This window comes from Pelodiscus sinensis, chromosome 19 (assembly GCF_052426305.1).
Source record: "Pelodiscus sinensis isolate ZL-2025 chromosome 19, ASM5242630v1, whole genome shotgun sequence".
Classification (NCBI taxonomy): Eukaryota; Metazoa; Chordata; order Testudines; family Trionychidae; genus Pelodiscus; species Pelodiscus sinensis.
In genome coordinates, this window is record NC_143070.1 from 32341265 (window position 1) to 32354231 (window position 12967).

The 12967-nt window shown below is 59.2% G+C and overlaps 1 protein-coding gene across 1 annotated transcript in view; it reads left to right on the forward strand.

The window, feature by feature from the left end:
• Positions 1-12967, forward strand: part of LOC149523058 (uncharacterized) — a 224171-nt gene that overhangs the window by 40939 nt on the left and 170265 nt on the right.

Below are 12967 nucleotides of genomic sequence, written 5' to 3' on the forward strand. Positions count from 1 at the left end.
AGGAACAGGCTCCCAGGCTGCTCCAGGTTCACCGCGGAGGTGAGTGTGGGGAGGGGGGGACAATCCCAGCTGCCACCCCACACCAGGCCCCTGATAATTCTTCGGCTTGCGTTGCACAGGGAAAGAGATGGAGCAGGGGAAGAAGGGGTGTGATGGGGCAGAGCAGGGGTGGTGCAGGTAGAGCAGAGGCAGGGTGGGACTTGTGCCAGTGGGGTTGCCCCAGGTCCCCGGTCTCCCTTAGGGATGGCCCTGCTCACCGTGTCCTTCCTGTCATCCAGCCCCTACCTGCGAGACACCTCCCCCAACTGCTCACTGTGTCCCTCCTCTCCTCCAGCACCCTGCCCGCAGGACCCCCCACCCTTCACTTGTCATGTCCCTCCTGTCTGTACATCCCCAACCCTGAGAGACTCCCCCCCCCTCTCGCCCGCATCTCTCCTCAGCTCTCCTTGACCCCACCCCCCACCCCCCGCTGTGTCCCTTCCCAACCTCTGCATTCACGGGGGCAGGGCAGGAGGGGTGCAGCGGTGGGACTAACCAGGGAAGAGCAGGGCCTGGAGTGGCTCTGGGGCAGGGCCTGCGGTGGAGCAGGGGTGGGACGTGGGTGGCAGAGACGGGCCAGGGAACCAGCCTCCCCCGGGGAAGCTTCTCCCCCCCCCCCCACGTCCAAGCTGTTAGTGCTTGAGGGGCTCACACTGGATAGCTGGGGGGTGAGGTCTCAGTACAGAGCCGCCCCCAGCCTGGGGACGGGCCCTGGTGTGTGGCTCTAACCAGGGGGTGAAATCACCAAACCCCCCCTCCCCCTCCCCCACTGCATATGGGGCGAGGCAGGTGCCTGCCTTATTCTGGCAAGAAACACCTCAGGTGCCTGAGCCACCCGACCCTGCCGCTGGGTTCCCGCCAGTGGATTGCTAAGCAGGGACTGGCACCCCCTGCAGCCCAGACGCAGGCATCTCCCTGTGAGAGGGGCGGGGCTTAGCGCACCCCTCCCCTCCTGTCAGCATCTCCCCTGGCTGGCTTAGACAGCTCCCGGGGACCTGCCTGCTGAGCTGGCTTTTGTGTGTGTGACGCCCACGCGTTGCTTACAGAGTTTAAGCCCCTAACTCAGCTGTGCAGGTCACACTCTCTTCCGGGAATTATCTAGTGGCCAAAAAATTAGGCCCCATGATGCTCAGCATTACAACACCTGGGACCCTTCCTGGATTGCACCTTGTGCACCAGCCACCTCCCCACACAGCCCCGTGGAGGAGCTGCTGGTTGACAAGGTGTGGGCAGGACAGAGGAGCCCAGGCTGGGCAGGAACACAGCGCAGCAAACCCCAAACTCTCCTCCTAGGGGTGGGATATTCTCTGTGGGCACTCCGGAGACGCACCCCCCTCAGGCAGCAAATCCCTGGCCTCTGCCTCCAGGAGCTGCAGCTGAGACAGTGAAGTGGACCAAACAAGAATTGCTTGTCTAGTTTATTTACAGTAAGTCACCGACGCTGGACAGCGAAAGGGCCTGAGAAGGAGGGTTCAAAACCCAGCCTGGAAGGAGATTTTCACCATGTCTCCAGGACTCTCCCTTTAGTCTTGTTTTATTTTCATTTGAATTTTCCTTCTAATCCCCTCTGGCTAAACAAACCCTTTTCCTGCCTCCCCCAGGCCTCAGGATTAAAAAATAAAATAATAATAAAAACCCTTCATGCGACTGGCCCAGTGATTTTGAGGGGGACGGTCACCAACCAGTAGAGCTTGGAGGCTCTGACAGGGGATCCTGACTGGTCTGGCTGGGAGCCTGTCAAGTGCTGGCACGTCAACTCCCCTCCCCCCAGTGCCCTGCTGCTCCTGCCCAGAGCCTCAGCGCTGCCCCCGGGAGCCTCCTGCTTGTTGTGCAGGGTGGGGGAGACAGAGGCAGGGGGCGCTGATGTCACTCTGTCCCTCTCCTCCTGTACAGAGTGAGGAGGGTGAGACCTCAGCAAAGAGGTGGGGCAAGAGCAGGGCCTCGGAGAAGGGGCGGGGCAGGGCAGGGGTACTTGGGTTGGGGTAGCTCCTGGACTGACTTAAATAAAACTCGGGATCTTCTGTTTCCAATGGCTGGAGTTGGCTGTGTGAAGGGGTTTGGTCTGTCTACATCCCTCACCTTCCTCCGCACTCTGTGTGTGACCGTCAGTGTCACCGGCTCCCCAAGAGTCACAGGGGAAGGTGACTGTGCCCTGCAGCAGGAGCTCTGGCTGGCAGATGGGTACAAATCACTCCCTGTTTCTGTGGAGCTTCCAGCTTCTCCCCAACCCCTTAGTGATTAATTCAGTGTCCTCCCCCACCCCTCCTACCAGCCTGTCCCCTGCCCGACTCTTAGATCTGCCCCCTGCCCAGCCCTCACCTCTGCCTGTCCCCAGCCCGGCTGTTAGTTCTGCCCCTGCCCAGCCCCCACCTCTGCCTCATCTGCATTCTCAAGGGGTTTTCTCCGTACCCTTCCAATCTCTGGGGCTGGAGGGAGGGAGGGGCAGGAGCTTTCAGGGATCCTAGAAATGAGGAGCCAGGAGGTAGGTAGGGGGAAGTCCTCCAGGGTCACAGAGGGGGTGTGTGAGGCTAGAGAAGCTGATTTCAGGGACACAGGCTGAGTGGGGATGCTGACCACACCCCCAGCCAGGGTCGGATTCTCTCCCCAGGGAGGGAGCCCATCGGGAAAGTGAAGATCAGGGCCTCAGAACCAGCATCAATAAATCTCACCTGCCCCCGGTCACAGTCCAGACAAACACGGATCCTGCTGGGGGGGATCAGGTGCAGGGGAGTCAAAGGGGAGGTGAGAGCTCGGAACTGACTCCCCCACCTCTCCACAGCCCAGATCCCCCCCTCAGGGATACGTCTGATCCATCCCTTCCTGCTCACAGACTCTCTGGCCACCCCCACAGCCCAGTGTCGCCCATCCCCCACCTCCACCTCCCAGCAATGTCTCCCCGAGGTGAACCCCTCACGGCCCAGCACATAGGGCCGAGTGTCAAATCTCTCCGGGTTGTCAGGCAGTCGCTCCTGGGTACGGTCCCAGATAACATATTTCCCATCCCCAGACAGGGCAAGCTGGGAATTCACCGTGTCTGGATCCAGAGTCACAGTCGCTGGGGAGAGAGAATCAGGGCGTGAGGGGCAGAGCTCAGCCCTGGGGGCGGCTGGGGCCATTTCTCACCCTCCCCAGCAGCCCTGTTGTGGCTGGGACAGGTCTGGGCCCCAGGGAGCTGCCTCTGCCCTGGGCCCTGAGACTGAGCCGAGCTGTCACTGCAGCACCTGAGCTTGGGCAATGGGACCCGCTTCATCAGCTTCTCATTTGTGTGCAGAGGCTGCAGCCTCCTGCCCCCCAACTCGGGCTGCTCCACCCCCAGGGCCAGGCCCAGAGCAGGAGGGTTCGGGGGGGGGAGGGCAGAGGAGGCAGGTTCCAGCTTTAACCCCCAGAGGGAAACTCCCTCCCCTGCTGCAGCCTCCACCCCCCGCCCAGGGCACAGAGGGGAGGGGGCAGCGCGGGGGAAGAGCCACCTCACCCCAGAGAGCAGGGCCTGGGCATTAGTCACCCCCAGGGCAGTGGAGGGTCCAGGGCTCTTCAGGGCAGCCAGGCTCAATGGGGGGAGCCCAGCTCTGGCTTCTGGCCTGGCCGGGGACAGGGCTCTGGGGAAGGGGATCTGGGGTGGGGTCACTGGGAGGGGCAGCACAGGGCAGAGGCTGGTGCCCAAGGAGGGGCTGCGCTGATCAGCTGCCCCGACACAAAGCGCAGCCCCTGCCTGCAAAGCCCCCTGCCTGCAAACTGCGCCCTTAGTGAGAAGTGGGGGGGTCCGACCATCCCATTGCTTAAAGGGGCAGGACACGGCCCCTCGTCCTTCTGATCCAGTGCCCCTGGGGCTCCTCACCACTCAGTGGGCAGGTTTGGGGCTCTGCCTGTCGTGGTCACTGGGGGTTTGGTTGGTGACTTGAGCTACAAGCTCAGGAAGGTGTTTTCAGTCTCCACTTGAAACCTCACCTTGTCTGAAAGCTCCCAGGGACTTTCCTCCTGCTCCCTCCAGTGCAGAGGGCAGCGTGTCTGGTGGGGGAAGGGAGAAGATGGGTGAGATTCAGGAGTCTATATTGCCCACGACATCCCCAATCCTAACACACAGAGCTGGGTTTTTGTTATAGCTGCCCTCCCCCCCCCCCCCCCGAACCCTCTTGGGTACGTCTACAGTGCAGAGAAGAGGCTGCTGCTGCCGATCTCCCAGGGTTTGAATTAGCGGTCACGTTAAGACAGCTAATCACACTGAGAGGCGCTTCTGTAGCTGGTGGTAGACCTGCTTTCAGGAGGAGTAAAGGAAGTCAGAGGGAGAATGCTCTTCTCTCCATTTTCTGCTATGTGTACAGTGCCAAAAGGCCCTGGGGATTCCAGTGGATGAGAAGCTGGTTATGAGTCAAGAGGGTACCCTTGTAGCCAAGAAGGCGAATGGCATATTAGGATGCATTAGGAGGAGCATTGCCAGCAGACCTAGAGAAGTGATTATTCTCCTCTATTTGGCACTAGTGAATCCACATCTGGAGTATTGTGTCCAGTTCTGGGCCCCCCACTACAGAAAGGATGAGAAGAGTGAGGGGGGATTTGGTGGCAGCCTTCAACTTCCTGGAGGGGGGTTCCAAAGAGGATGGAGAGAGGCTGTTCTCAGTGGTGACAGATGGCAGAACAAGGAGCAATGGGCTCAAGCTGCGGTGGGGGAGGTCTAGGTTGGATAGTAGGATTAAACTATTTCCCTAGGAGAGTGGTGAAGCACTGGGATGGGTTCCCTAGTTAGGTGGTGAAATCTCCATCCCTAGTGATTTTTAAGTGTTGGCTTGATAAAATCCTGACTGGGTTGATTTAGTTGGGGTTAGTCCTGCCTTGGGCAGGCATCTGGACTCAGTGACTCCTGAGGTCTCTTCCAGCCCTATGATTCTATGTTTCTAAGAGCTGAATTAAGCTACTTCAACTTCAGCTAGGCAATTCATGCCATTAAAGAAGTTTGAAGCCTCCTACTTTCTCACTCAGGCCTCTCCCTGCAAAAGAACCAACCTCATAGCCTCACTGGAAGCCCAGGACAATCTGTGAAGAGATTCGCTTTCTCCTCAACATCCCTCCCACCCTGCAGACTCCGCTGGGTTTGGCTCATTCACTTCCTGACATTTGTCACAGCCTAGGCCCAGATCCTGCAAAGACTTTGACCTCAAAGGAACTTCACCCACTTGGGTCCCTTTGACACGAGCGGTTCAGAGTTTGCAAACTCCTGGCTCTACCTGTGAGCCGTGGGGTCTGTGTACTCAGCGTCTCTGCAGAAAGCAGCACGGAGCTGGGCGTGTTTCTGTCTGTGTGTCGGCCATTTTGTGCTCTAACAGTAGCTGTAATTACAAAGTAGCTTTTGGAACAAATAAGTTTCAATTAATCAACCTGAGTGTCTGGGATGGCAAGTGGGTGCCATTCTCACCTCACAATCAACAGAAGTTTAATCTAATGAGGAACTAAATAACCACCATCGGTCTCTTTCCATGGCCTCAGACGCTTCACTCACTCTCCCCTCCCCGTCCCTTCTCGGTACCTGTGAACTGCCTCAGTGTCTCCGACAGCGCAGTCATTTGCCGGGAGATACCCCTGACTCGCTCGTCCAATTCAGGAGAAATCTCCTCTGGCGGCTGGAACGGCCCCATCTCACACCTGGGGATAGACAACGTCACATGGGGACAGTGCACCGAGTGACTCAGTTCCCCAGCTCTGGCCAGTGAGTCGCTGCTCTGCTGGGCCTGGAGTTCGAATCCTCCAGTTCTCCCAGCCCCAGAGCAGGGGCAGCGCAGCCCTTGGCCCTGCAACATCCCCTCAAAGGTCCCATGAACAGTCTGCAGCTCTGGCCTGGGGAGACCAGCTGGGGGACAGAAGGGGAACTGAGTCTCTCCAGCCAACTCACCCCTTGGCCTCCAGGCGCTAAGGGGCAGGAGGTTCCCAGGGGAAGGGCTGTAGGAATCTGCCCACTAGGGACTCGACTGAGACACCAGCTCCCCCCTCCCCAGCCCATTCCCACAGGTCTCCAAACAGCCCTCGGGTGGGACAGACTCTGGGTCCCTGCTGCCCTGGGCTGAATGTGCCCAGTGCCCAGCAGTGACAGGCCCATGTCCCACCCCACAGCCCTGAGGCAGCCAGTCCCCAGGGAGGTGACAGCTCCAGGAAACACTTGAGCTCAGACTGTGCCCTGAATGGGGAATTCCAGAGTCTGCTGGGCCAGGGGAGAGCCGCAGGCTGACGCTGATCAGAGATTTGTGCCCAGCCTGTGACCTTCCCCTCACATCTGGCTGCAGGGCCCTGGGGAGATGTGATGCCAACATCAGCTCCAAGCTCTTTCCCTGCGCTGGGCAGTGTGAGGGGAGCGAGAGACACCTACCTGCTCAGGGTGCTTCTGACGTCCTGGAGGAGAGAGAGAGAAAAGAATCTCAGTCCCATTGGGCACACACAAGGGACTCAGTGAAAGAATTTTGCAAACATGGGAACAAGGGGCCCTGCCCTGGCCCCAGGAACATGGATCCCCTGAGCTTATGGGGCTTTGCCATCTCTAGTAGCTCTGTGCCTGTGACTCTGCAAAGCACAACAGTCACTCACATGGCAGCAATGCACCTGCTGAGTTACACCCAGATCTGACAGCTGGACCCCAGCGCTTGTGATTCAGGAGCCTCCCTTCCCTGTGTGGGGAGCTGGGATGTTTCTCCCTCAGTCTCACCTGCAGGAATTCACTCGCTGGCTTCTGACACGTCCCCTCCAGCTCACTGATCCGCTCGCTGAGACGGGAAATCTGCGCAGAGAGTTTCCTGACAGTGTCAGTCTGGAACCTCCCAGTTTCTTCATCCAACTGCTCCAGCTGGGCCAGCAGGAGTCGCTCTTGTTCCTCCAGGAACTGCTGCAGCTGCTGAAACTCGGCCACAATCTTCTTCCTCTCGGCTTGTGTCTGTTTCTGTATGAAAATGGGGAAAGGGCTGGTCAGGGGCATGGATGGAGCCCGGGGCCCTTTCATGGGGATCTGAGTGTGCAGCAAAGAGAACTTCTTGGAAAACCCTCAGATTTCTGACATTTGACTCTGCCCTGTGGGTCAGTTTTCCCTTTGGCCCCTGTGTCCCTCTGAAAGGGAGACTCCCATGTCTGTCATGGGCAGCATCTTCTGCTATCCATGGGCTCTGGGAATTCACATCCAGAGCAGTAGGGGGCAGGACTCAACACCCAGATTCTCTTTAAACTTCTTCATCAATGTGTGGAATATTTTTTCTATGTGCACTGAGGCAAGTGTAAATATGCACCACCAGCTGAAACACCTAGCTGTTGACATTCTGCCAATTAGCTGGGGAGCATCTGAAACTCTCCTGAGCTGCCGCCCAAGCACTCAGTGTACTGGGAACACTGCTTGGCCCCGCACTGACACAGATACCCAGGGAGAGGACAGAAGCAAACCCATTAGCAGGAAATGAGCAGACCCAGCAGACAGCCCTTCCCCGGGACATTCAGGTAACTGGAGGAGGATTTATGGGAAAGCCACAAAGGTTGGATATGAACTCATCCCCTGACATGGAAGCTCAGGGCCTGTCCAGATATGAATCTAATCCAGCAACCCAAGATCGTGGCAAAACTAAGGATGTTAACTAGTGATTAATTGACTAGTCAAGTAGTCGATGGACTTTCCATTAACTAGTCGACATGCACTTCCCTATTCCTCCTTGTACATTTCAAAGGAGGAATGCAGAATTCCGCGTGCAGCCCAGGGCCAGCGGGAAGTCCCGCTGACTCCGGGCTGCGTGTGGGTACCAGCTTTGAAATGCACAAGAATCCCCAGTGGGAGTCAGAGTCCCCGCTGATCCTGGGCTCCATGCTGCACTGCCGCTTTGAAATGTCATGTGGAGCCGGCTCAGCTGGGAAGTCCTCAGCTGACCCCAGGCTCCACATACACTGCACCACACAGCTGAGCCTGGGATCCGCTGTGCAGCACTGCCCCTTTGAAATGCCAAGCTGGGATCCGCTGTGCAGCGCTGCCCCTTTGAAATGCCAAGCTGGGATCAGCTGTGCAGTGCTGCCCCTTTGAACGCCGCCATGGTGTTTCAAAGCAGCAGTGCTGCACAGCTGATCCCAGGCTCAGCTGTGTGGCACTGCCACTTTCAAGTACCCTTTCTTCCCCCCTTTGCTGCCTCTGTCTGATGGGGGGTGGAAATCAACTAGTCAACTGATTATCAGATCAGCATTTGCTGTTTTTACAAAAGTGCACGGAGCGTCCTAACGTCAAGAGCATTTTTGCGCAAGAAAATGTGCAGCAGATCGGCAGAACAGAGGGCTTTTTGTGGCATAGGTATTCCTCTTTCTACGAGGAATAAGTCCTTTTTGCGCAAGAGTTCTTGTGCAAAAAGGTGTGTGTGGATGGGCAACAGGGTTTTTTGTGCAAAAAGTGCTACTCGAAAAAAGCACAGGCTATGCTGTGAATAGCAATCAGAGCTTTCTTGCGAGAGTGTCCATGCAGTCTGGATGCTCTCTTGCGCAAAAGCGCATCACTCTTCTGATGCACTTTTGCAGGGTGGACGCGTTCTTGCACAAGACGTTTTTGCGGAAGATCCCTTCTGCAAAAATCTTCTTGCGCAAGAAGCCTGCAGTGTAGACATAGCCTAAGTGATGCCAATCCCAGGAGCCACCAGGGTTTAAACAGGGGCTGGGAGCTCAGCCCTGAGGCCTGGGGACTGTGCTGGTAGGACAGAGCTGGGCTAAGCACCAGGGCAAGCCCATTCGTTACAGGGAGGCTCAGAGGAGCAAGAGCATCACTGGGCTGCTGCTCGGTGAAGTGGAGGGAGTGGGGGAGGCTCCACACTCCCTGGAGGGGCAGGGCCTCAGGCGGGAGGGGCAGGGCCTCAGTCGGAAGGGGCAGGGATGGGGACAGTCAGCCCTCAGCAGCACATGGAGCGCGCTGAACCATGTCCCCTTCCCTGCCCCCCCACCCCCCTCCCGCCCCCGGCAGCCCTCACAGCCACCCAGCGCACTGCAGCAGTGATTTAATCAGCAGACCCCAGGGAAGTTGACCTTTGTCTCCCCCCCTCCCCACCGTCTGAGGGCCTGGGGGGGCCATTTGTCTGCACAGTCCCAGTTCTGTGGGGCTCTGTCCCTGCCTGGTGGGGACTCAGCCCTGGCCGTGGCTTTGTCTGGTGAGAAATGGACAGGAGGAGACTGAGGCTGCAGCAGGACACCTGTGAGGGTGGGGGCAGGAGGGGGTGGCCCCTCCACACAGAATGACGTAGGCGGGGATGGTCTGACCGAGGCAGGAACAGGCCCACAGAGGCCGACCAAGCATTGAGGAAAGGCCCAGCAGGCAGGCGTGGGCATGTCCTGTGCTCTGGGGATGGGTCAGTGACTCCCTAATTAAACAGGCTGATTTCTGTTCAGGACGGTTGGGGTTTGCCCCAGTCCCTGGTACAGCTACCGGCAGCAGTGCATTGTGGGAGATTCCCACAGGCTGCCTGGTGGGACTAGCGGAACCTCGCTGGCTGGTTCGTGCCCAGGTACCCACTGGCACAGGTCAGACCGGCACCGGGCAGCTCCAGCCTGGGGGTAGTTTTGCTCCATCCCAGTCTGATCCCAGTGGTACCTGGCACAGCCTGCGCTGCCTGGAGTCCTGCTGTGGGTGGACTCAAGGCACTCGGGGTCCCACATTGCATCCAGTTCAGTGACCTCCTCTAGTGCTGGCCGCAGCATCTGAGTTTAACCCCTCCTGGAGCAGCCCAGGAGTTCAGCATCCCAGTGGGAAACCTTCTGTCCCTGCTGGGCCTCGAGCAAGGTGCCTTTCCCACCTAACTGACACATTTCACGATGTGGTTGAGGTGGCAGCATGGCCTAGTGGTTAGGACCATGGACTTCATCTGGAGAAACTGGGATTCTGTGCTGAGCTCAGCCACTGACCTACTGGGTGATTAACTCCCTTGCGTTGTGCCTCAGTTCCCCTCTTCACCTTTTGGTTATCTCTAGACTATAAACTGCTCAGGGCATGGACTGTCCCTGGCTGTGTTTTGCATAAAGCCCGGATCTCACATGGGGTCTGTGAGGGCGACTGTGATGCAAATACAAATAATAAAAACAATCTCTAGTCATCAAATCTGTAACACCAGCCACTTGTAACCCCCCCTTCTCCAGTCTAAAGGCAGCACATTCCCAGAGGCCAGCCTGACATTGATTGGGTCCACCTCCCATTTGGTTTCTTTGGTTACAGCCTGTCCCAGGCCAGGCAGGCTTTAGCTGGCTGTTGAGTCGCACGGGGCAAGGGAAGAGTCAGGGAAATTAGCCAGTGACTAAAACCCAGAATAATTCCCCAGCAGACAGGGCAGCAGCTCCCTACCTTGTACTCCTGGGCAGCCTCCTCTATGGACAGCGCCGTGTGCGTGCGGTGCTTCTGGGATCTGTCACACATCACGCAGATGGGGCCTTGATCCTCCTCACAGAACAGTTTCAGCACCTCCTGATCCTCCTCGCACAGCCCGTCCCCTCCTGCTTCCTTCACTGGTTGGAGGGGTCCCTGCTGCACAGGATCCCTGCACTGCAGGCAGGAGGTGGCTGGGCCGGGTTGCTCCCAGCACTGGCTGATGCAGGCCTGGCAGAAATTGTGCCCACACTCCAGAGTGACAGGGGCTGTGAAACCCTCCAGGCAGACAGAACAAGATGCTTCCTCCTGCAGGCTTAGTACAGGCTCACTGTGGCCAGGGCTCCTTCTGGTCTGGGGAACAGGATCAGTTTCAATTTCCTGAGCGCAGGCTCTACCTGCCTCCAGCAGCAACGGGCTGTTCCCCTCCTTGGAGCTCACTCAGGCTGTTTCCTGGAAGGGGAAGAGCCAGCAGGCGACACCCCAGCCCTGGAGGCTTTGGTGAGAAACGTCCCACACTCTGGTTGTGGCCCTGGCACCCGCCCTTGTGCTGGTGTGGAGGAGCCCTGGGGCATCACATGGACCCCAGAATCCACCATGCTGGGCTGATCAGTTCCCAGACCTGTGTGCGTAAGCAGTGAGGATGAGGCTTGTGAAGAATTCATTGTGTTTGATGTGTGATGTTGACAGATAAAGTAACAGTTGATTATTTATGTGTATCTAGTTACATGCTCCCAGTTGCAGTTTTCCCATGTTCAATTTTCACAGCAGTGGGAAATGCTAGGGGGAGGGGCAGGCAGTACTTGGCTCAGACAGTTGCTATTCAGTGACAGACACTGAGATTCAAAGAGGAAAATCTTTATTATTAACCCACAAATTGTCAATGTGACTCTCAAAACAGACTAAGTCAAAGTCCTTCAACCATAAGAAATTCTCAAGCAGCCTGGCTCTTCCTGGGCCTGTGTGGAACTTTCAGTTCCTATGAATGGAAAGATTTTTCCCCTCGGTTTGTGAGCGGACAGTGAAATCGAGGTTCGCTGGCATCTGCTCCCTCCAAGCCCAGTGACATTCAGTTCTCAGGCCAAACACTTATTCCAGCTGGAATCCATGTTTCCGGGGCCCGATCCTGACGTGCGCTCAGGCTGCTCGGCTCGTTCTAAAGGAGCCTCAGTGTCCATGGCGCTGCCGATGTTAATGACTTTACGGGTCCCGCACAGGAGCGGCCAGGCCGGGTCAGACAAAGGCCCCCCCAGCCCCGTGTCCTGTCTGCCCAGTGCGGGTGCCCCAGGGGGAGGGAACAGAACAGGGATCCCCAGTGACCCGCCCCCTGCGGCCCGTTCCCAGCGTCCTGCAAACAGAGCCCAGGGGCGGGGGGCGGGGGGCGGGGGCGGGAGCTGCCTGCCCAGGGCGAGGACCCGGCGCCCCCCCGCAGGTGACACGTTCCGGGGCCCGATCCCGGCCGAGTCCGCGCGCTCCCGCCCCAGTGGCCGGAGAGGCGGGTCCGTGTCTCGCGCCGGAGGGGAGCAGCGCGCAGGCGCGTCACTGGGTTCCGCGCTCTCATTGGTTGGTGGAGCCCCGGCCCCGCCCCCTTCCGAGTCCCTGCCCCGCCCTCAGTGTCTCTGGGCGGCCCCGTCACTCCCGGCCGGACAGCCGGACAGCTGGGCCAGAGGAATCCCCGTCACCCGGACTAGAGAGCAAGGGGCGGGGCAATGTACGTCACTGATGATGCGGCCACGGGGGCGGGCAATTGTGCGTCACTGGGGCGTGACAGCCTGGGGAACCCCTGTCAATCGGAGCGAGAGCAAGGGGCGGGGCAAACAACGTCACAGTGGGGGGCGGGGTCCGTTGGGCTCCGGCTGCGGCCAGTGGCTGCCACGGGGAGCGCTGGGGGCGATGGAGGAGGCGGGGGGAGGGGCAGGGGTTGCGAGCGCTGCGGGGGGGGGGGGGAGCGGGCGAGTCCGCGGTGGCTCCTCATCTGCAGCGCCCTTGGCCCTAGCGCGGGGCTCTGGACCCTCCCCCCGGCGCAGCAGCTGCTTCGGGGCCGCTCCGCTGTCCCGCGGGAGGCTCCCCCCGCAGAGCCGGTGCCCGCCCCAGGGGAGCTGCTCTCGGCACAGACACGCGGGGAGCGGCAGCCCCGGGGCCTGTAGAATCTCGCTCCGGCCTGGCTCCCACAGGCGGAAGCCACGTGGGGCCCCGCGGCGCTGGGGGCGTGGCCGGGCAGCTCGCGGCCTGAGCTAAACCCCGGGCGCTGGACTCTGAGCGGAGTCACTAGCCCGCTGCGCATGCGCGGTCTGAGCGCGCCCGCCCCATTCTACACCCCGCAGCCGGATTTTAGTGCGTCCCCGCCCGTCACTCCCCGCCCTGCTTAGGCCCCGCCCCCTGCGCGGCGGCTGTAGTAACGTCACGCGGCGCGAGGTTGGAGCCGTTGTGAGGGGCCGTTGGCGCGGGGGAGCTGAGGGGGGGGAGTCGGCGCCCCCATCCCTCCGGTCCCTCCGTCGGGCTCCCTGATTCTCCCGCCGGGCTCGGGGTGTCTGGGGGTGCGGGCCGGGGGCGCACAGAGGGGCTGTGACGGGGCTGCAGAGTGTGCGG